The 23372-nt window shown below is 45.5% G+C and overlaps 1 protein-coding gene across 14 annotated transcripts in view; it reads right to left on the bottom strand.

The window, feature by feature from the left end:
- Nucleotides 1–22776, bottom strand: part of PTPRS (protein tyrosine phosphatase receptor type S) — a 784683-nt gene extending 761907 nt beyond the window's left edge. For 4 of the 14 annotated variants that reach the window (XM_056571688.1, XM_056571699.1, XM_056571706.1 and 1 more), the window contains exon 1: nt 22535–22775. The gene's annotated coding sequence lies outside the window, so the exon portion shown is untranslated. Of the gene's footprint in view, nt 1–21989; nt 22013–22040; nt 22212–22509 lie in introns of those variants that run through there. The other 10 variants (XM_056571636.1, XM_056571669.1, XM_056571679.1 and 7 more) reach the window with 6 other exon arrangements.
- Nucleotides 22777–23372: the final 596 nt, after the last annotated feature.

Here is a 23372-nt window from a genome sequence, read left to right as displayed (position 1 = left end):
CTCCCGCCCCCCCCCCCCCCCCATGAGAACGTACAGGGTACATTCACACGGGCGGGTTTACAGCAAGTTTCCTGCTTCAAGTATGAGCTGAGGCAAATTTTTCGCCGCAGCGCAAATTCCAAGCGGGAAACTCACCGTAACCCGCCAGTGTGAATGTACCCTAAAAACACTACACTAGACTACCGCCTAATAAAGAGTAAAACACTACATATACACCCCCTTACACTGTCCCCCCCCCAATAAAAATGAAAAACGTATTGTACGGCAGTGTTTCCAAAACGGAGCATCCAGCTGTTGCAAAACAACAACTCCCAGCATTTCTGGACAGCCACTGACTGTCCAGGCATGCTTTGAGTTTAGCAACAGCTGGAGGCACCCTGTTTGGGAATCACTGGCGTAGAATACCCCTATGTCCACCCCTATGCAATCCCTAATTTAGTCCTCAAATGCGCATGGTGCTCTCTCACTTTGGAGCCCTGTCGTATTTCAAGGAAACAGTTTAGGAACACATATGGGGTATCTCCGTACTCGGGAGAAATTGCACTACTAATTTTGGGGGCTTGTTCTCCTTTTACCCCTTATGAAAAGGAAAAGTTGGGGTCTACACCAGCCTGTTAAAAAATATTTTTACACTAACATGCTGGTGTTGCCCTTTACTTTTTTTTTTTTTTTTTTTTATTTCAACGATAAGCTTTATTAAGCAAAAAAAGAAAGGAACAATATCACACACCAGGTTCACAACATGTACATATAAAATAAGCCTAGCAAGCAAGGTACAGCAGGGGCAAAGTTGTGCCTTATAGGGAGAACCAATACTCATCCGAGTAGTAACATTAGTCTAGTAAGTCTGAACATAGTAGGCAAGTAATGGGGTAATCATTGCAGTCGGTAGTGGGTGGGGTGCTGGGGGGGGTGTAGGGAGGGAGGCGGGGTCAGGAGGGGGGGAGTGGGGCTGGACAGGTGAGCGAGAGGAAAAGGAGGGGGTTCAGGTGAGGCCATATTGGAGGAAGCTGGGTGAGGCCGCAAAATCCAGCCAGTGGCGCCAGCGCAGGATATATCGGTCGGTGGAGGCATTCAAATCTGCTAGACATTCCTCCAGCCCCTGAATGTGCAGGACTTCGCGAAGCCAATCAGTAGTCGTGGGGGGAGCGGTGGTTTTCCATCGTCTAGGGATGACTCGTCTGGCCGCTGCTAGTAAAACACCTGTGAGACTTTTCCGCAGGGAATCTGGTGACCCGGGCAACATCGAGAGGAGGAGCATCTGAGGAGTATCATCTAATTGCATACCCGTAATTTCCGATATGAGAGCGCGGACCGAGGACCAGTAGGAGGCTAAAAGCGGGCATGAGTGCCAAATGTGCGTGAGGGTTCCCTTGGTTTGTCCACACCTCCAGCATGCCTCCGGGACCGAGGGATAAAAACGGTGAAGTAAGGCCGGAACCCTATACCACCGAGAGAGCAATTTATAATTAGTCTCCTGAAGGGCAACTGCTCTAGAGGCTTTATGGCACAAGAGGTATGAGGTGTCCCATTCGGCAGTGCTGGGGGTGTAGTCCAATTCTTTCGCCCAGTTCCGTTGGTAAGGCAATAGGGAACGAGAGTCACGGGTGCGAAGCATGGAGTATACTAAGGATACTGTATGAGTGGGTCCAGACTGAGCTAAGCAAAGTTTCTCGAATGGGGTAGGATCCCTGTGCAGCTCACCCGGGGCTCGCCATGTGTTGTAAAAATGCCGGAGTTGAAAGTATTGGAAAGAGTGGAACTGTGACAGTACGGAATCCCCTAGGATGTCAGGTAGCGTCTTCAAAGAGGAAGCCTGAAGGACCCTAATAATCGGGCTGACGTCGCGTAGAGTCAAGAAGCCACCCGGAAAGGAACCCGGGGAAAAGTCCGGATTGCCAACCAGGGGGGTTAAGGGGCCTAGGGCTCTGAGGAGGTTGAGTCTGGAGAGATGTGTTAGGCAGCAGTTGAGAATAACCCTTGAAACAAACGGAAGAGGGCCTTTGGTGGCCATCGTCCAATATGCAGGGCGAATCCATGGGAGGGAAGTGAGGGGGAAAGGGGAAAGTCTATTTTCTAGTTGGACCCATAATTTGGTAGGGGAGGAGTGGAATCCGTCGAGTATACGGGTCGCTAGCGTAGCTATATAGTACGTGTATGGATCGGGGAAAGCCAGGCCACCATCTGTTTTAGGCTGAGCCAGGACAGTCTGGGAAAGACGGTGCCGTCCATTGGACCAGACAAAATTAGAGAAGAGAGAGGTCAGGGGCTTGAAATAAGCACGTGAGAGCGTCACTGGCAGAGTCTGGAACAGATAGAGAAAACGCGGCAGTAGATTCATTTTTAAGATATTGATACGCCCTATCCATGAGAAATCCTTTCGGTCCCACTTAGCAAGGTCACCCTTAAATCTGGATATCAGGGGGGTGAGGTTCATTTCCACTATCCGAGAGAGGTCTTTGGGGATCAGAACCCCAAGATAGCGAAACGAGGATGGGTGCCAGGAGAAGGGGTATAGTCCCTGTAATCTGAGGGCAAGGGAGGGGTCGAGGGATACGTTCATGGCTATACACTTGGAGATATTGATTTTATAATTACTCAGAGCACTGAAGTCCTCCAATGCCGACATAAGAGCGGGGAGCGACGTTTCAGGAGATGAGACATAAAGAAGAAGGTCATCTGCAAATGCAGAGCATTTAAAATTCAAATCTCCAACCTGAATGCCACAAATGTTACCATCAAGTCTAATGGCTTGGAGCAGGTGCTCCATAACCAATACGTAGAGCAGGGGGGAAAGGGGACATCCCTGTCGGGTACCATTACGGATCAAAACTGGGGGGGAAAGGGACCCATTGATTCTAATTCTAGCTGTGGGGTTACGGTATAGGGCTAATATGCGACCTAGGGCCGTGGGCCCCAGACCCATTTGTTGCAGCACACCCCTCATGAAGTCCCATCCCACCCGGTCAAAGGCTTTTTCAGCATCCAGGGACAACACCATACAGGGAAGATTGGAAGATTGGGCATGGTGAAGCAGGGTAAAGGTTTTGAGAGTTGTCGCGGGCCTCCCGAGAAGGGATAAACCCTACTTGATCCAGGTGTACTAGGGACTCCAAGAGGGGGGTGAGGCGGAGAGCCAACATTTTAGCATATAGCTTGGCATCCAAGTTTAGTAGGGAGATGGGACGATAGCTCTGGCAAAGATTGGGGTCTTTGCCCTCCTTCGGGAGTACCGTGATGTACGCGGCTAAGAATGAGTCGGGGAAACCTGAGGAGGGGGTAATGGCATTGAAGGCTGTTAAAAGGAGGGGGGAGATCTCAGTTTTAAGAGCCTTGTAGAACCGGGCGGTGTAGCCGTCAGGTCCCGGGGATTTACCTGAGGGGGAGGAGGAAATGGCAAGGTCCAGTTCCTCAGCAGTGAAGGGATCCTCCAGACTAGCTACAACCTCAGGCGATAGGGACGGTAGAGCCGTGCGGCGAAGATATGAGGATATTGCGTGTGGAGGGGAAGGAGGAGTCCCACCCACGCCAGACAGGTCATACAGGTCAGAGTAATAGGAGTGGAAGCATTTGAGTATTTCGGAAGTAAGATGTTCTAGGCTACCTTGGGGGTTTTTGATCGAGGGGACAAAAAGGGCTGCCCTTTTATCTCTCAAAGCCCTTGCCAGGTGGCGGCCCGCTTTGTTACCCCATTCGTAGTGGGTGGCCGAACACTGTTGCCTAAACCTATTATGCTTCTTATCAAGAAGGACTTGGATCTCCTTGCGCACTCGGAGGAGATCCCGTAGGTCGTTCTCAGCGAGAGTCCGCTTATGGCGGACCTCCAGCGCATGGAGTTGGGAAAGGAGGGTTTTTAATTTATCGGAGGCTTCCCTTTTGCGTCTGGCCCCATGCTGAATCAAGACTCCTCTAAGGACACATTTCAGTGCCTCCCATTGGGTTTGTGGCGGTGTGGAGTCAGCCGCATGGTCCAGAGCAAAAGAGGCCATTGTAGATTTCAGGTCTGACATACATAGGGGGTCCAGCAAAAGCGACTCATTAAGACGCCACGTGAATTCCCTCTTGGGTAGAGCGGGTAGTGACAGAGAGCAAGAGACTGGGGCATGATCTGAAAGGATCATCGGGTCAATTGTACCTGAGGTCAGAGCGGGTAGGAGGTGGTGAGAGACCATTATATAGTCGAGTCTAGAGTACACTCCCCTGGCATGTGAAAAGAAGGAATAATCACGGTCAGTGGGGTGGAGGAGACGCCAGGCATCACATAGTTGGAGTCTGTGAAGCGTTCTCTTGATGCCCTTCAGAGTTGCAAAGGAGAGTGTACTACAGCCCGATGAGGTGTCCAACACTGGATCAAGGGCAGCGTTGAAGTCCCCACACACTATCAACGTACCTTGAGAGAACTCATTTAGGTCCTCCAATGTTGTCTCCAGGAACGACCGTTGGCCATGATTCGGTGCGTAGATGTTCGCCACCGTGTATTCCCGGCCCTGAATGGAACATTTGACAAACACATAGCGAGCATCTAGGTCAGTGCGGGTATCCAAAATCTGTACTGCCAGCGATTTATGGAAAAAAATCGCCACACCCTTGACTTTCTGGGAGGGGGAGCTGCTATGATACCACGTCGGGAAGTACCGATTACGGAACCCCGATAGCTGATCGCTGCGGAAGTGTGTCTCTTGCAAACATATTATTTGGGACCTCTGTTTGTGTAGGTGGTAGAGTAGTTTCGCTCGTTTCCCTGGTGTATTTAAGCCCTGAGCATTCAAGGATGTAATTTTAAGTGAGGACATGGTGGCCGTAGGGGCGCTAGGCCAGCTAGGAGAGGAGGTGGGTGGGCCGGGGAATAGGGGAGGTGCAGGGTGAGGGAGCTAGGGGAAAGGGGAGAGAGAGGGAGGGAGAGAGAAGGGCAGGGGAGAAGGAACAGGGGTGTTAAGCGCACTATGTATGGGTGCGCAGTAAATCTAACAAAGTGGCCTGAGGCCAAATGCAAAGAAAAAAGAAAAACACGGTAGAAGATTAAATCTACCAGTAACCTACTGGGGGCGATTATAAAGTACAAGGTAATACGGATTGTGAGAGCCACACTAAAAGGAGGGCAATGCAAGGAGGTAGTGAAGCAACACAGACTTTCAAAATCCGTATGACTGCCCGATAATAACAGGAGTATATAACAGTAACAAATGGGAAAAATTATGACAGGGTAATACAATAATACAACAGGAGGGTCACAGAAACACCATAATACTCATCAGTCTTGTCGGCTGCAGGATCAGCTCCGGTAGACGGAGATGCAACGTCCAGGAGGTTAGCAGCTTACAGGTAAGGCCAGTGCGAAACAACATGCACCAGGTCTGGCATAGCGGTCACGACCATCAACTGCAGGTGAGATGGATCACTGCGACCTTTGGGATCCTCGCAGGGAGCGTGAGGTGCTTCGGGGTCGTCTGCGGGACCTTTGAGGGCGGGGAGTAGCCGGATTCAGCATAGTGACAATCCCCGGTGCCACATCGGAGGGGGATGGCGTATATGGGTCTTGAAGGAGTTCAGTCCATTGGGGTAAGTCCACCGTGGGTAGACCCAAGGTCTGGAGAAATAAAGGTAGTTCAGAGGGGCGACGCAGGGTCACAACCTTATCTTCCATCCAGATCGTGAGGGCGAAGGGGAAGCCCCAGCGGTAGGGGATACTGCGATTCTGGAGGACAGTCAGTAACGGCTTCAAGGCAGCTCGCTGTCTGAGAGTGTGACGGGAGAGATCAGGGAATAGCTGTAAACGGGCGCCGTGGAACTCTAGATCACGTATTTGTCTGGCTCTCTGCATAATGTCCTCCTTAGCGGTATAGTAGTGCAGTCGGCAGATAACATCCCTTGGCTTAAGGGGGTCAGGATTCGGGGGGCGCAACGCCCGGTGTGCCCTGTCCATATCAATGGGCGTGCGTGCCGGTCGGTCCAGGATAGAATTAAACAGTTCAGTGAGCGCAGGAAATAGGTCCTGAGGTCGGATCGATTCAGGGAGGCCTCTGATCCGGATATTATTCCGGCGATTGCGATTTTCTAGGTCATCCAACTGCGAGTGTAGAAGGTGATGGTGATGCCCTTGGGTGGATATGTCAGAGCGGAGGGAGACCATCTCGTTTTGTATGGAAGTTTTGAATGCTTGGAGTTCCTGCACAGAAGAGCGTAGTGAATCCACTTCTGATTGAACCACCTGGAGATCCTGCCTCCAGGACATTTTTAATTCCGATGCTAGGGACGAAAGATCCTGCTTAGATGGCAGCAAAGACAGCAGGGCCTGTAGTTCTGGGTGGTCTCTCAGTATGTGGTGGGCTGTGGCAGGTGGCAGGGATCCTGGTAACGTGTCACAGACTGAGCGAGGCAGAGGAGCGGGTCGTGGGACCTGTGGACGCTCCACAGTCTGCATGGTGGGCAGGTGGCCTGGGTGCAGGGAGGTTGGAGCGGCCCTTCAGGGTAATCAGATGCAGGGTGGCCTGGACTGGGGCCTCCGGCAGCCGCCGTGGGTGTGCAGGGCCTCTGCAATGGCGGTTGCTCGGCCGAGGTGAAAGGGGGCGGGGCCAAGGGGTCCGCTCTCAGCCAGCAGGGAGATGGCGCCTGTTGACAAGCCAGGACCGGGGCAGAGCAGTCCGGGGAGGCCAGATCCAGCAGGGAGATGTCGGGGGCACTAACCGGGTTCGAGGACTCACCCTCCCGAGGTGGCAGCGTTTCGGTGTGCAGACTGCGGTGAGGTCGCGGCCCACGGGCGGGAGAGGAGGAAGATGGCGCCTGGTGGGGGTCGCCGCGGTCCGCGATTCGCAGCGGCTCTTGTAGAGGGGTAAAGAAGTTGGAGATAGGGACCCCCGGGGCAGCGGGAGTTCCCCTAGCCTTAGGAGGCTTTTTGTTCCTCTTGTTGGTCATTTGCAGGCAATAAATCCCGGTGCAGTGGCAGTCAGGGACGGAGCTCCACAGAAAGACGTCCTCAGTGCAGCATGGCAGGACACGCCCCCCCTGCCCTTTACTTTTTATTTTCACAAGAGGTAAAAGGAAAAAAAAGACCCCCAAAATTTGTAACGCAATTTCTGCTGAGTACGAAAATACCCCATATGTGGGTGTAAAATGCTCTGCGGATGCACAACAAGGCTCAGGAGTGAGAGCGCACCATTTACATTTGAGGCCTAAATTGGTGATTTGCACAGGGGTGGCTGATTTTACAGCGGTTCTGCCATAAACACAAAAAATAAATACCCACATGTGATCCCATTTTGGAAACTACACCCCTCACGGAATGTAACAAGGGGTACAGTGAGCCTTAACACCCCACAGGTGTCTGACAGATTTTTGGAACAGTGGTACGTGAAAATTAAAAATGTAATTTTTTTGTTTGCACAGCCCACTGTTCCAAAGATCTGTCAAACGCCAGTAGAGTGTAAATGCTCACTGTACCCCTTATTACATTCCGTGAGGGGTGTAGTTTCCAAAATGGGGTCACATGTGGGGGGGGGTCCACTGTTCTGGCACCACGGGGGGCTTTGTAAATGCACATGGCCCCCGACTTCCATTCCAAACAAATTAGCTCTCTAAAAGCTCAATGGCGCTCCTTCTCATCTGAGCGTTGTAGTTCACTCGCAGTGCACTTGACGTCCAGACATGGGGTATTTCCATACTCAGAAGAAATGGGGTTACAAATTTTGGGGGGCATTTTCTCCTATTACCCTTTGTAAAAAAGTAAAATTTGGGGAAAAACCAGCATTTTAGTGGAAAAATATTTTTTTTCATTTACACATCCGACTTTAACAAAAAGTTGTCAAACACCTGTGGGGTGTTAAGGCTCACTGTACCCCTTGTTACATTCCTTGAGGAGTGTAGTTTCCAAAATAGTATGCCATGTGTTTTTTTTTTTGTTTTTTTTGCTGTCCTGGCACCATAGGGGCTTCCTAAATGGGACATGCCCCCCAAAAACCATTTCAGAAAAACTCACTCTCCTAAATCCCATTGTTGCTCCTTCGCTTCTGAGCCCTCTAGTGCACCCGCCGAACACTTGACATACACATATGAGGTATTTTCTTACTCGAGAGAAATTGGGTTACAAATTTTGAGAGGATTTTTTTCCTTTTACCCCTTGTAAAAATTCAAAAACTGGGTCTACAAGAACATGCGAGTGTAAAAAATGAAGATTTTGAATTTTCTCCTTCACTTTGCTGCTATTCCTGTGAAACACTTAAAGGGTTAACACACTTACTGAATGTCATTTTGAATACTTTGGGGGGGGGGGTGCAGTTTTTATAATAGGGTCATTTATGGGGTATTTCTAACCAGAAGACCCTTCAAATCCACTTCAAACCTGAACTGGTCCCTGAAAAATTCAGATTTAGAAAATTTTGCGAAAAATTGGAAAATTGTTGCTGAACTTTGAAGCCCTCTGATGTTTTCCAAAAGTAAAAACTCATCAATTTTATGATGCAAACATAAAGTAGACATATTGTATATGTGAATCAATATATCATTTATTTGGAATATCCATATTCCTTATAAGCAGAGAGCTTCAAAAATAGAAAAATACAACATTTTCAAATTTTTCATGAAATTTTAGAATTTTTCACCAAGAAAGGATGCAAGTATCGCCGAAAATTTACCACTAACATAAAGTAGAATATGTCACGAAAAAACAATTTCGGAATCAAATTTAAAAGTAAAAGCATCCCAGAGTTATTAATGCTTAAAGTGACAGTGGTCAGATTTGCAAAAAAATGCATAATGGGCTCCGTCCCCAAGGGGTTAACACCCCACAGGGGTTTTGCGACTTTTCGTTAAATTTGGATGTGTAAATGATTTTCTTTTTTTTCCCATTAAAATTCTAGTTTTCCCCCAAATTTTAATTTTTACGAGGGTTAATAGGAGAAAATGCCCCCCAAAATTTGTAACCCCATCTCTTCTGAGTATGGAAACACCACATATGTGGAGGTCAAGTGCACTGCGGGCGCACTACAATGCTCAGAAGAGAAGGAGTCATATTTGGCTTTTGCAAATAAAATTTTGTTTTGGGGGGGCATGTCCCATTTAGGAAGCCCCTATGGTGCCAGGACAGCAAAAAAAAAACAACATTGCATACTATTTTGGAAACTACACCCCTCAAGGAACGTAACAAGGGGTACAGAGAGCCTAAACACCCCACAGGTGTTTCACAACTTTTCGTTAAAGTTGGATGTGTAAATTATTATCATTTTTTCTTCACTAAAATGCTAGTTTTCCCCCAAATTTTTAATTTTTACAAGGGGTAATAGGAGAAAATGCCCCCCAAAATTTGTAACCCATCTCTTCTGAGTATGGAAACACTACATATGTGGATGTCAATCGCTCTGTTGGCGTACTACAATGCTCAGAAGAGAAAGAGTCATATTTGGCTTTTGCAAATCTAATTTTGCTGAAATGGTTTTGGGGGGGCATGCCCCATTTAGGAAGCCCCTATGGTGCCAGGACAGCAAAAAAAAAAAAAAAAAAAAACACATGGCATACTATTTTGGAAACTACACTCCTCAAGGAACGTAACAAGGGGTACAGTGAGCCTTAACACCCCACAGGTGTTTGACGACTTTGGATGTGTAAATGAATTTTTTTTTTTTTTTTTTTACTAAAATGCTGTTTTTCCAAAAATTTTACATTTTTACAAGGTGTAATAGGAGAAAATGTCCCCCAAAATGTGTAACCCCATCTCTTCTGAGTATGGAAGTACCCCATGTGTGGATGTCAAGGGCTCTGCTGGTGCACTACAATGCTCAGAAGAGAAGGAGTCACATTTTGCTGAAATGGGGGAGCATGTCACATTTAGTGCCAGATTCAATGGCGTACACATAAAAAAAATTCCAAAGTCCAAAATAGTGTATTTTTGGTCACATTTTATACCATAAAAAATGAATAAAAAACGATTAAAAAGTCAGATCAAAACAAAAATGGTACCGATAAAAACTTCAGATCACGGCACAAAAAATTAGCCCTCAAACATTCCCATATGTGGAAAAATAAAAAAGTTATAGGGGTCGGAACATTTTTAAATGTGTAAATTTTCGTGAATGTAGTTATGATTTTTACCAGAAGTATGACAAAATCAAACCTATCATTTTATCATTTTAATCGTATGGACCTACAGAATAAAGAGAAGGTGTTATTGTTACCAAAAAATGCACTGTGTAGAAACGGAAGCCCCCAAATATTACAAAATGGCAGTTTTTTTTTTCAATTTTGTCGCACAATTATTTATTTATTTTTTGTTTCGCCGTATGTTTTTGGATAAAATGACTGATGTCATTACAAAGTAGAATTGGTGGTGCAAAAAATAAGCCATCATATGGATTTTTAAGTGGAAAATTGAAAGGCTTATGATTTTTAAAAGGTAAGAGGAAAAAAAAGGAAATGCAAAAACCGAGTCCTTAAGGGGTTAAACATATTAATTTGGTTAAAAATAGAAAGGTATGTAGTCATGGGTATCAATTTAATCGTATTGACCCATAGAATAAATAAAACATGCCCTTTTTACGGAAAAGTGTACAGCGTGAAAACGAAACCTTCCAAAATTTGCAAAATTTTATTTTTTTTAAAAATTTCCCCACACAAATAATATTTTTTTTGTTGCGCCATACATTTTATGGTAAAATTTGTTGATTTAAAAAAAATAAAATAAATTTGTGCAAAAAACAAGCCCTCATATGAGTCCATGGAGGAAAATATATTATAATATAATATAAGTTATGATTTTTAGAAGGCGCAGGGGAAAAACGAAAATGCAAAAATAAGTGTCCTCAAAGGGGTACTCCGGTGGAAAACATTTTTTTTTTTTTTTTTTAAATCAACAGGTGCCAGAAAGTTAAACAGATTTGTAAATATAAATATAATAGGAGCACGCGCTGGGAAATAGCTGGGGGAAATGACAATAGATAGAAAACAGAAATTATGTCCTACCTTTAAGATTTGTAGTACTTCATCATAATGGGACAATATACATAGGTTTCTGAAATATGGATGAGGATTGAAAAAACGAATGGAGGACAATAATATAGTACAATATGTAAATGGAATGGTATATACTAGTTGGATACCTGGAAAAACTGAATGAATAGTATGGCAGCCAAGAAAAAAATATAAATAAATCCTTCCGTGGTGGGCCCGTTAATAGGTTGCTCCAGCGCTGCAAAATGTAGTGTAATGGTATCAGCACTTCCTTAACAGAGATGTGATATAATTTCCTGATGTAGTTTAGTACCTGGAGTCTGTAGATGGTTGGAATAGTCACCTTCCAGGATAGAGGTCTTTAGAACAGGTGTAGCGGGAGAATGCTCCGGCCGGTAGCGTCTCAACCGGCTTCCGTCCTCGTGGCAAAGAGCTCGATGGTGTGAGCGGCTAATAGTGACGTCACTAAGGGGGCACAGAGAGTCCACAAAGATATCGACACGTTTCGAAAACACTCGGGTTTCCTTCATCGGGATACACGATGTGGGTAAGTGGCCTGGATTTATAGGAGGAAGCGAACCTGACATGTTAACCCTCTGTATGCTATCCTGGATGAGGATAATAGTGGTAATTTTTTACCTACTAAAAAAGGCTTTTTTCCATGCAAAGCTTGCAGTGCCTGTAAAATAATTAAAAACACCAACCCGACAATTGAGGTAGAAAATAAGTGTGAGAAAATAAAATACAAAATAAATAATCATATACACTGCAAGTCTATGGGGGTGATCTATGCTATCACCTGCCCATGTGAAAAAATATACATCGGCAGAACAAAGAGGCAACTAGGAATAAGAATCAAAGAACACTTTTATAACATTCAGCGGGGTTTTGACGGACACCCATTATCAATTCATTACAAAAGATTTCACCAACAATCAGTCACAGGATCCCATTTTTTTGGTTTAGAGAAGATTGCCCCACACTGGCGAGGAGGGAACTTTATTGCCCAACTATCACGATCAGAAAGCAAATGGATTTTTAATTTCAATTCAATGGCCCCATTTGGATTAAATGAAGAAATGGAAATGTTTGGGTTTCTACCTTAAAAATATATATACATATATATATAGATACGGCAACATCATCCCAGCGCTGGACCATAAATTAAGTCAATCACTCATCCAGGATAGCATACAGAGGGTTAACATGTCAGGTTCGCTTCCTCCTATAAATCCCGGCCACTTACCCACATCGTGTATCCCGATGAAGGAAACCCGAGTGTTTTTGAAACGCGTCGATATCTTTGTGGACTCTCTGTGCCCCCTTAGTGACGTCACTATTAGCCGCTCACACCATCGAGCTCTTTGCCACGAGGACGGAAGCCGGTTGAGACGCTACCGGCCGGAGCATTCTCCCGCTACACCTGTTCTAAAGACCTCTATCCTGGAAGGTGACTGTTCCGACCATCTACAGACTCCAGGTACTGAACTACATCAGGAAATTACATTACATCTCTGTTAAGGAAGTGCTGATACCATTACACTACATTTTGCAGCGCTGGAGCAACCTATTAACGGGCCCACCACGGAAGGATTTATTTATATTTTTTCTTGGCTGCCATACTATTCATTCAGTTTTTCCAGGTATCCAACTAGTATATACCATTCCATTTACATATTGTACTATATTATTGTCCTCCATTCATTTTTTCAATCCTCATCCATATTTCAGAAACCTATGTATATTGTCCCATTATGATGAAGTACTACAAATCTTAAAGGTAGGACATAATTTCTGTTTTCTATCTATTGTCATTTCCCCCAGCTATTTCCCAGCGCGTGCTCCTATTATATTTATATTTTATTACTCATTTTTGTACGGCATTCAGGAATACGTACTGGAGCTAACGCAGCAGGGTATAATAGCCCACAATCTCCACCAGCGCGAGTGATATATTTGTTAGATTTGTAAATTACTTCTATTAAAAAAATCTTTACCCTTCCAGTACCTATTTAGCAGCTGTATGCTACAGAGGAAATCCATTTCTTTTTTAATTTCTTTTTTTTGTCTTGTCCACAGTGCTCTCTGCTGACACCCGTTGCCCGTATCAGGAACTGTCCAGAGCAGGAGAAAATCCCCATAGCTGCTCTGGACAGTTCCTGACACGGACAGAGGTGTCAGCAGAGAACACTGTGGACAAGGCAATAAAAGAAATTCAAAAGGAAATGGATTTCCTCTGTAGCATACAGCTGCTAACACGTACTGAAAGGATTGAGATTTTTAAATAGAAGTGATGTACAAATCTGTTTAACTTTCTGGCATTAGTTCATTTAAAATTAAAATAAATAAAAAAATAAAAAAAAGTTTTCCACCGGAGTACCCCTTTGAGTCCAAAATGGGCTGTGTCCTTAAGGGGTTACATTTTTTTTATTGAGGAAGGGGGATTTTTCACATTTTTTAAAAACTTTTTTTTACAATTTTTTGTTTTACACTTTTTATGTCCTCATAGGGGACTATTTATAACATCATTATATTGCTAATAGCCATAGGTATAGCACTGGTCAGTATTATCATTCTTCTTCTCTGGTCTGCTCGATGTCAGTCCAGAGAAGACCCCAGGATGATGGCCGGAGCAGGTAAGGGGACCTCCGGCCGCCATGTTGGATGATCGGATTCCCATATCCATGCCTCAAGGGATCCAATCATCCATTAAAATGCCCGCATTGCCACGATCTATATTGATCACAGCATCTGAGGGGTTAATGGCGGACATCAGCGCGATCGCTGATGTCCGCCATTTCCGGTGGGTCCATGGCTGTTGATAACAGTCAGGACCTGTCGTGCATGATGCGAGCACCACTCTGGTGCTTGCGTCATGCACATGACATAAATGCACGCCCTGTGCGTTAAGTAGCAGGTCACTAGGACGTAAATTTACATCCTTTATCCTTAAGGGTTTAACCCTTTCCCGACCCATGACATACATGTACGTCACTGGTCGGTTACCATTCTATAACGCGGGGCACCTAGCAACGGCCGGGACCAGTAATCGCGGTGCCATGCGCCATTAACCCTTTAGACGCGGCGTTCAAAGTTGAACGCCGCATCTAAAGTGAAAGTAAACTAATGCCGGTTAGCTCAGGGAGCTGTTCGGGATCGCCGCGGCGAAATCGAGGCATCCCCAACAGCTTACATGACAGCCGGATGGTCCCTACCTGCCTCCATGCTGTCCGATCACCAAATGACTGCTCAGTGCCTGAGATCCAGGCATGAATAGTCAAGCGGCAGAATCACTTATCACTGGTTTCCTATGAGAAACCACTGACCAATGTAAAAGATCAGTGTGTGCAGTGTTATAGGTCCCTATGGGAGCTATAACACTGCAAAAAAAAAGAAAGAAAAAAAAAGTGGAAAAAAAAGTGAATAAAGATCATTTAACCCCTTCCCTGATAAAAGTTTGAATCACCCCCCTTTTCCCATAAAAAAAAAAATTGTGTAAATAAAAATAACAATAAACATATGCGGTATTGCCGCGTGCGGAAATGTCGGAATTATAAAAATATATAGTTAATTAAACCGCCCGTTCAATGGCGTATGCGCAAAAAAATTCCAAAGTCCAAAATAGCGTATTTTTGGTCACTTTTTATCTCATGAAAAAAAATTAATAAAAAGCGATCAAAAAGTCTGATCATTACAAAAATGGTACCGCTAAAAACTTCAGATCACAACGCAAAAAATTAGCCCTCATACCGCCCCATAAGCAGAAAAATAAAAAAAAGTTATAGGGTCAGAAGATGACAATTTTAAACGCATACATTTTCCTGCATGTAGTTATGATTTTTTCCAGAAGTACGACAAAATCAAACCTATATAAGTAGGGTATCCTTTTAACCGTATGGACCTACAGAATAAAGAGAAGGTGTCATTTTTACCGAAAAATTTACTACGTAGAAACGGAAGCCCCCAAAATTGCAAAATTCTGTTTTTTCTTCAATTTTGTCGCACAATGATTTTTTTTTTTCGTTTCGATGTAGATTTTTGGGTAAAATGACTGACATCATTACAAAGTAGAATTGGTGGCGCAAAAAATAAGCCATCATATGTATTTTTAGGTGCGAAATTGAAAGAGTTATGATTTTTTAAAGGTAAGGAGGAAAAAACGAAAGTGCAAAAACGGAAAAACCCTCGGTCATGAAGGGGTTTTTGGTTTGTTTTTTAAAATTAAAGGCCATCTGCGTCCGAAAACAAATTATCCCCTCTCTGCAGGAAAGGGGATAAGTGGGATCTCCTGCACGGGGCCACAGCTCTGCCACGGCTCTCCCGTGCAGGAGGCGTGCCGGCCGCAGTATGACGTTGTGGCACGACACGCCTCCTCCATGTAGTTCTATGGGAGAGGTGGGGGAGGGGATGAGCGTAACCGTCGACCTCTCTAGGTTGATGCTGAGCACTAATGCATGGCGTGCATCAGATCACGGAGGTCCCAGCCATCGGACCCCCCCCCCCCCCCCCCCCCGCGATCAAACACTTATCCCCATAATTTTCATGTGTGTAGCACCTTTATTTTTTTATTACAATTTAATTTAGCTCACTAGTCTGAATTCCTCTCAAAGGGAGGGGGCATGGCCTCACTGTGCAGGTCTCTCCGCCCCCTCCCTCAGTATGATGTCTGCTCACATCTCCCCTAGCATTAGCAAAACTACATCTCCCAGCTTACTGCTCACTGACAGTGTAGGTCCTTTAAAAAAATGATGAATTCTTCTCCACTGTATTCACCGAGGAAAATGAAATGCCAGGTGAAATACAGTGATATAAGATAAACTCCCCAGTACCTGTCTAACCCAGGAAGAAGTACAGTGCCGCCTATAAAAAATCAAAACAGACAAATCACCAGGTCCAGATGGCATTCACCCCCGTGTTCTAAAGGAATTAAGTAATGTAATAAACAGACCCCATTTTTAAACCACATAGGGACCCAGGGCGTACAGGTACACCTTCGCTCCCTGGTACTAAAGGACCCAGGGCGTAACTGTACGCCCGTGGGAATTTGGGTTCCTACCGCACGCCGGGCGGGGACCGCACCGGGGTGACTGCTGATATCTATCAGCAGGCACCCCGCGCAAATGCCCAGGGGGTCATCAGACCCCCCCCCCATGTCTGCGATCGACGCAAATCGTCGGTGAATTCACACTTGCGATTTGCAACGATTTAGGGTCATTACGGGTCTATGGTGACCCGGAATATAAGGGGGATCGCGGTTGTCCAAGACACCCACGATCCCCCTGAAGAGATATGAGTGAGGTGGCAGGGGTGCCATCCCTCCTATTGGTCATCAAGGAGTGAAGACCAATAGCAAATCGGGGGCGGGGGAGTTAACTTTCAGTTTCCCCGTTCTGCCCACCCACAATAGGCAGGGCAGAATGGGAAAATCGACAGAGGACCGGCGGCAGAAGAACCACTTACCCATCCGGAGGCTGCGGACGACGGTGATCCGCAGGCGGCGATGTCGTGCGGCTGGCTCACTGGATCCTACGGAAGCCGGTGAGTTGCCTAGCAACATCTGGAGGTCTACAGTTTGAGACCACTATACAGTGGTCTCTAAACTGTAGCCCTCCAGATGTTGCAAAACTACAACTCCTGTTTGCTGTGTGGGCATGCTGGGATTTGTAGTTTTGCAACATCTGGAGGGCCAGTTTGGAGATCACTGTGCAGTGGTCTCTAAACTGTAGTCCTCCAGATGTTGCAAAACTGCAAATCCCAGCATGCCCAAACAGCAAACAGCTATCTCGGCATGCTGGGAGTTGTAGTTGCGTACCTCCAGCTGTTGCATAACTATATCTCCCAAGCATGCCCTTCGGCGATCAGTACATGCTGGGAGTTTTAGTTTTGCAACAGCTGGAGGCACACTGGTTGGAAAATACTGAGTTAGGTAATAGAACCTACACTGAAGGTTTTCCAACCAGTGTGCCTCCAGCTGTTGCAAAAGTACCACTCCCAGCATGCACGATCTGTCAGTGCATGCTGGGAGTTGTAGTTTTGAAACAGCTGGAGGTTTGCCCCCCCCCCCCCCCATGTGAATGTACAGGGTACATTCACACAGGCGAGTTTACAGTGAGCTTTCTGCTTCAAGTTTGGGCTGTGGCAAATTTTTCGCCGCCACGCAAACTCCTTGCGGGAAACTCACCGTAACCCGCCAGTGTGAGTGTACCCTAAAAACACTACACTACACTAACACATAATAAAGGGTAAAACACTACATATACACCCCCTTACACTGTTCTCCTTTTACCCCTTATGAAAGGGAAAAGTTGGGGGCTACACCAGCCTGTTAGTGTAAAAAATATAAAATTTTTACACTAACATGCTGGTGTTGCCCCATACTTTTTATTTTCACAAGAGGTAAAAGCAAAAAAAGACCCCCAAACATTTTTACGCAATTTCTCCTGAGTACGGAAATACTCCATATGTGGGCCTAAAATGCTCTGTGGGTGCACAACAAGGCTCAGGAGTGAGAGTGCACCATGTACATTTGAGGCCTAAATGGGTGATTTGCACAGGGGTGGCTAATTTTACAGCGGTTCTGACATAAACGCAAAAAAATAAATACCCCCATGTGACACCATTTTGGAAACTACACCCCTCACGGAACGTAACAAGGGGTATAGTGAGCCTGAACACCCCACAGGTGTTTGAAGAATTTTCATTAAAGTTGGATGGGAAAATGACAAAAAAAAATGTTTTCACTAAAATGCTGGTGCTACCCTAAATTTTTCATTTTCACAAGGGAAAATAGGAAAAAGGCCCACCAAAATTTGTAACCCCATTTCTTCGGAGTAAGAAAATGCCCCATATGTGGATGTAAAGTGCTCTGCGGGTGAACTACAATGCTCAGAATCGAAGGAGCGCCATTGGGATTTTGAAGAGAAAATTTGTCCGGAATTGAAGGCCACGTGTGTTTACAAAGCCCCCATAGTGCCATAACAATGAACCGCCCACCCCCACATGTGACCCCATTTTGAAAACTACACCCTTCATGTAATGTAATAAAGGGTGCAGTGAGCACTTACCACCCCCCCCCCCCCCCCGCCCCCCCCAGGTGTCTCTTTGGGAACAGAAGTCCGTGAAAATGAAAAATTAAATTTTTAATTTGCACAGCCCACTGTTCCAAAGATCTGTCAAACACCAATGGGGTGTAAATACTCACTGCACCCCTTAAATTCTGTGAGGGGTATAGTTTCCAAAATGGTCACATGTGTGGGGGTCCACTGTTCTGGCACCACAGGGTGCACATGGCCCCTGACTTCTATTCCAAACAAATTCTCTTTCCAAAAGCTCAATGGCGCTCCTTCTCTTCTGAGCATTGTAGTGTGCCAGCAGAGCACTTGACTTCCACTTGACGTCCACACATGGGGTTACAAATTTTGGGGGTCATTTTCTCCTATTGCCCCTTGTAAAAATGTAAAATTTGGGCGGAAAATGCATTTTAGTGAAAAATTTTTTTTTCTCATTTACACATCAAACTTTAACAAAAAGTCGTCAAACACCTGTGGGGTGTTAAGGCTCACTGTACCCCTTGTTACGTTCCTTGAGGGGTGTAGTTTCCAAGATAATATGCCATGTGTTTTTTTTTTTGCTGTTCTGGCACCACAGGGGCTTCCTAAATGCGACATGCCCCCCAAAAACCATTTCTGCAAAATTTGCTTTCCAAAAGCGAAATGTGACTCCTTCACACCCCCTCCCATAGACTTGCATTGAGGGGGCGGGGTGTGACGTCACACGGGGGCAGGGTCGTGACATCACGATCTTCTGTCCCTGTGGTAGGGAGGAATTAACCTGAGAGCCTCCAGCATTTCCGGAAGCAGTTACAGGTGGGTGCTGCTTGCTATACTGCGGGGGACCCTGGCGATCTGACATCTTATCCCCTATCCTTTGCATAAGGGATAAGATGTCTAGGGCCGGAGTACCCCTTTAATAACTATGTATAAATATATCAGGGGACAGTACAGAGATCTCTCACATGATCTATTTATACCCAGGACTGTATCTATAACAAGGGGGAATCCTCTACGTTTAGAGGAAAGAAGGTTTCTACACTAGCACAGACAGGGGTTCTTTACTGTAAGAGCAGCGAGACTGTGGTATTCTCTCCCGGAGGAGGTGGTCATGGTGAACTCTGTAAAAGAGTTCAAAAGGGGCTGGATGCATTTTTAGAGAGTAATAACATTACTGGTTATGGATACTAGATTGATAGGGACAGAAGGTTGATCCAGAGATTTCTTCTATTTGGAGTCGGGAAGGAATTTTTACCTCTAGTATGAGGGTTTTTTTGCCTTCCTCTGGATCAACTCAGTAGGGACTCATTAGGGATATAGGTTGAACTTGATGGACTCTGGTCTTTTTTCAACTTTATGAACTATGTTACTGTAGTGGGACACAAGCTGACAGTGGGAGGATTTTTCCTCCAGCTGTGAGCCCTGCGCTCACAGCTGTCAATCAAGGAAGTGTGTCCATGACATAGGTGATGATGCATGGACACAGGAGCACTAGTATGTGTCCAAGCAGGCAGGTGGACAGTTGCTTCACTGTTTTTTTCAGATTTTTAAATACTGAATATTTTCTTACCAAATCAATTGCAAAACCTATTGGTTTTGCATGCTTTGCAACATATCAACGGTTTCTGTATCTGGCAGTGCCCATTTAAATATTATAAATATAACAATAAAACATCTTAGCAGTATATGAGCTAATAGTGAACTAATCGGCCACTTCTCCTAAGAAACCTTAGCCAAAGCTGATGGCTGTTACCACAAATATCCTCTGTGACAGAAAACAGCCCAATATACTGTATAGGAGTAAGCAGGCATTATTAGGCTTTGTATGTGGAATTACTGGTTACAAAGAAGGCCTGATGCCAAGCCAGCTGCTCCTTCTACAAATCACGCTGTCATTCAGTGAAGTCGCTCACACCACAGTCGGGGAACAGGCGAGACAAAATCATTTCTCCACAGCACAAGCATGTCTAAGAACCATGATCATAATAAACATCTTCTTCCCAAAACGACATATATCACAGTAACGTGTGGAAAAGCTGCAGAGCCTTTGGAAGGTGTAGTGATTTCTTTCCGCTCTGGGCCTACAATGGAAGAGATGTTTCCAATTATTCTCTCCCCCTCCCTTTCACTGGTAGGAGGAATGCGGCTCTCCAGAATTATCAACCATTCACTTCCCTCCCCCATCAGAACAACAGATGGTCTTCCACAGTGGGTGATGAGGATCCCACTCCAGAGTACAAGAAGGTAGAGTCTGTCAGAAAATCTCCACAAAGCCAAGCGAATTAGAACCAAACAGAATTAAATGAATCCATTGTTCTCCTGGAAACATGTAATTCACATATTAGATTCACACATTAATCCAGCTATACCTTGGCTACAAGCAGGCGACCTACAATCCATTACCTATAGACACATGTATATGTATTTGATACATGAATGAAGCCAAGGTTATTTACCCGGACGACAAGGAGAAAGTCGATTAAAAGCAAAGAGCAATTCTCCCTAATGGATCCAGTCATAGTGTATGTTCTCTGGACATGGCAGAGCCTTCTCCTCAGCAGCATGTCTCCACGATAGCCTGGAAACAATGACAGACGACTATCGCCATCGCTTCTGAAAATTTCTCCACCTTAGGAGGATTTCGATGATGTAATACAAAACAGAAGCCAAGCCTCATACCGAACAAGCCATATAACCAAACACCTCACAGACAAGATACCTCACAAGCCATCGACGATAACACAGTGCCTCACAGGCAAGACACCTCACAAGCCATCGACGATAAAACAGTGCCTCACAGGCAAGACACCTCACAAGCCATAGACGATAAAACAGTGCCTCACAGGCAAGACACCTCACAAGCCATCGACGATAAAACAGTGCCTCACAGGCAAGACACCTCACAAGCCATAGACGATAACACAGTGCCTCACAGGCAAGATACCTCACAAGCCATAGACGATAACACAGTGCCTCACAGGCAAGATACCTCACAAGCCATAGACGATAACACAGTGCCTCACAGGCAAGATACCTCACAAGCCATAGACGATAACACAGTGCCTCACAGGCAAGATACCTCACAAGCCATAGACGATAACACAGTGCCTCACAGGCATGACACCTCACAAGCCATAGACGATAACACAGTGCCTCACAGGCAAGACACCTCACAAGCCATCGACGATAAAACAGTGCCTCACAGGCAAGACACCTCACAAGCCATAGACGATAAAACAGTGCCTCACAGGCAAGACACCTCACAAGCCATAGACGATAACACAGTGCCTCACAGGCAAGATACCTCACAAGCCATAGACGATAACACAGTGCCTCACAGGCAAGATACCTCACAAGCCATAGACGATAACACAGTGCCTCACAGGCAAGATACCTCACAAGCCATAGACGATAACACAGTGCCTCACAGGCAAGATACCTCACAAGCCATAGACGATAACACAGTGCCTCACAGGCAAGATACCTCACAAGCCATAGACGATAACACAGTGCCTCACAGGCAAGATACCTCACAAGCCATAGACGATAACACAGTGCCTCACAGGCAAGATACCTCACAAGCCATCGACGATAACACAGTATCTCACAGACTATACAGTGACATACATATACCTCAGATGCAATATATCTCACAAGCAATAGGTTATAATATAGTGCCTCCCAAGTCTCATACCTTACAGATAAGATACCTCATAGGCGTTAATACAGTTCCTTGTACCTCACAAATAGTGTACTTCACATGCATTACCTCCCAAGCCATGAGCACATAAGCTAGTGTTCTTCAACCAGGGTGCCTCCAGCTGTTGCAAAACTACAACTACCAGCATGCCCGGACAGCCGAAGGAGTTGTAGTTTTGCAACAGCTGCAGGCACCCTGGTTGAAGAACACTGACATAGGCGATAATACAGTACCTCATATGTGATATATATATATATATATATATACATACATACATACATACACACACACACCACCATACAAACCTCATATGACACTGCCAATATATCTCCTATATCGCTTCACGAGCCATGTACCTCATGCGATAAACGTCAGCAGGCGCGATCCTCCAGCAGCTCACAGGCATTACCTCATACCCGATACGCTATCTGTAGCCATTGCGTTCGGGCAGGCCCGTGGCCGCATATGTGACAGTGCATATGTGATAGTGTCTGGCTACTCTATTCTTACATAAGCTAAATTAGGATTGTCCTCATACTATGTCAGTGATTCAGTCGACGACATGACTGTCGGTGATCTCCTTCATACAATCTCTTTCTCTCCTGGGGGGGGGGGGGGGGGGGGGGGGGAACAGCCGACCGTTATGTCTCCATGCATCTGGTAAGGCAACGGCCATTAACGGAAAAAAAGAGAATGAATGGAATCAAGCGGCAGGTCCCCGACGGTACAGAACGCGATGGTACAACAAGTCTCCCGAGCGCCGATCACACCTATTGTCTAAAAGCCAGACAGAAAAGGAGAGAAAAACATCTCTAATTCGCTCACCATTATTCCTGCACTCATTCCTTACCGGCAGCATCTGGAGTACTGTCAGAGTAACAGCCAAGGAAGCATCGGTCTTCTCAAGCATCAATCAATAAGACTAGCAATATCCACGGTGCTGGCGGCTGTCACCGACCGGAAATACCGTGCCGAAGGCGATGACCCAGCAGAGAATAACGGGAGAGGTGGCGCTTGAGCTTCAAAGGCGGTGTCTGCGAGGGAGCGGTTCTCAGCGTTCCCTATGCGAATGAGAGCGAGTAAGACGGCTGGTGCAGTTGTGTCTGTCAAAGTAAGGGGGCGGAGCCAGTCACTGGAGGGGCGTGGTCATGTGTGCATATTGAGTGGTGTGGTACCTTGTGTAGAGTGGACCTGTCATCACTGCCTAAACATGCCCTTGGAGCATATATTGGTGTGCGTTTATTCATACATGGACCACTATGGCGATCAGTGTCATCTTTTAACCCCTTAAGGACTCAGGGTTTTCCAGTTTTTGCATTTACGTAAATCATTGTGCAACAAAATTGAAGAAAAAACACAATTTTGTAACTTTTGGGGGCTTCCGTTTCTACACAGTGCATATTTCGGTAAAAATGACACCTTATCATTATTCTGTAGGTCCATACGGTTAAAATGCAGGAAAATTTATACGCTTAAAAATGTCCTCTTCTGACCCCTATAACTTTTTAATTTTTTCACGTACAGGGCGGTTTGAGGGCTCATTTTTTGCGCCGTGATCTGAAGTTTTTATCGGTAACATTTTTGTTTTGATCAGACTTTTTGATCACTTTTTATTCATTTTTTAATAGTATAAAAAGTGACCCAAAATACGCTTTTTTGGATTTTGGAATTTTTTTACATGTGCGCCA

Source organism: Hyla sarda, chromosome 1 (assembly GCF_029499605.1).
Source record: "Hyla sarda isolate aHylSar1 chromosome 1, aHylSar1.hap1, whole genome shotgun sequence".
NCBI lineage: Eukaryota > Metazoa > Chordata > Amphibia > Anura > Hylidae > Hyla > Hyla sarda.
This window is presented reverse-complemented; position numbering and strand designations above follow the sequence as displayed.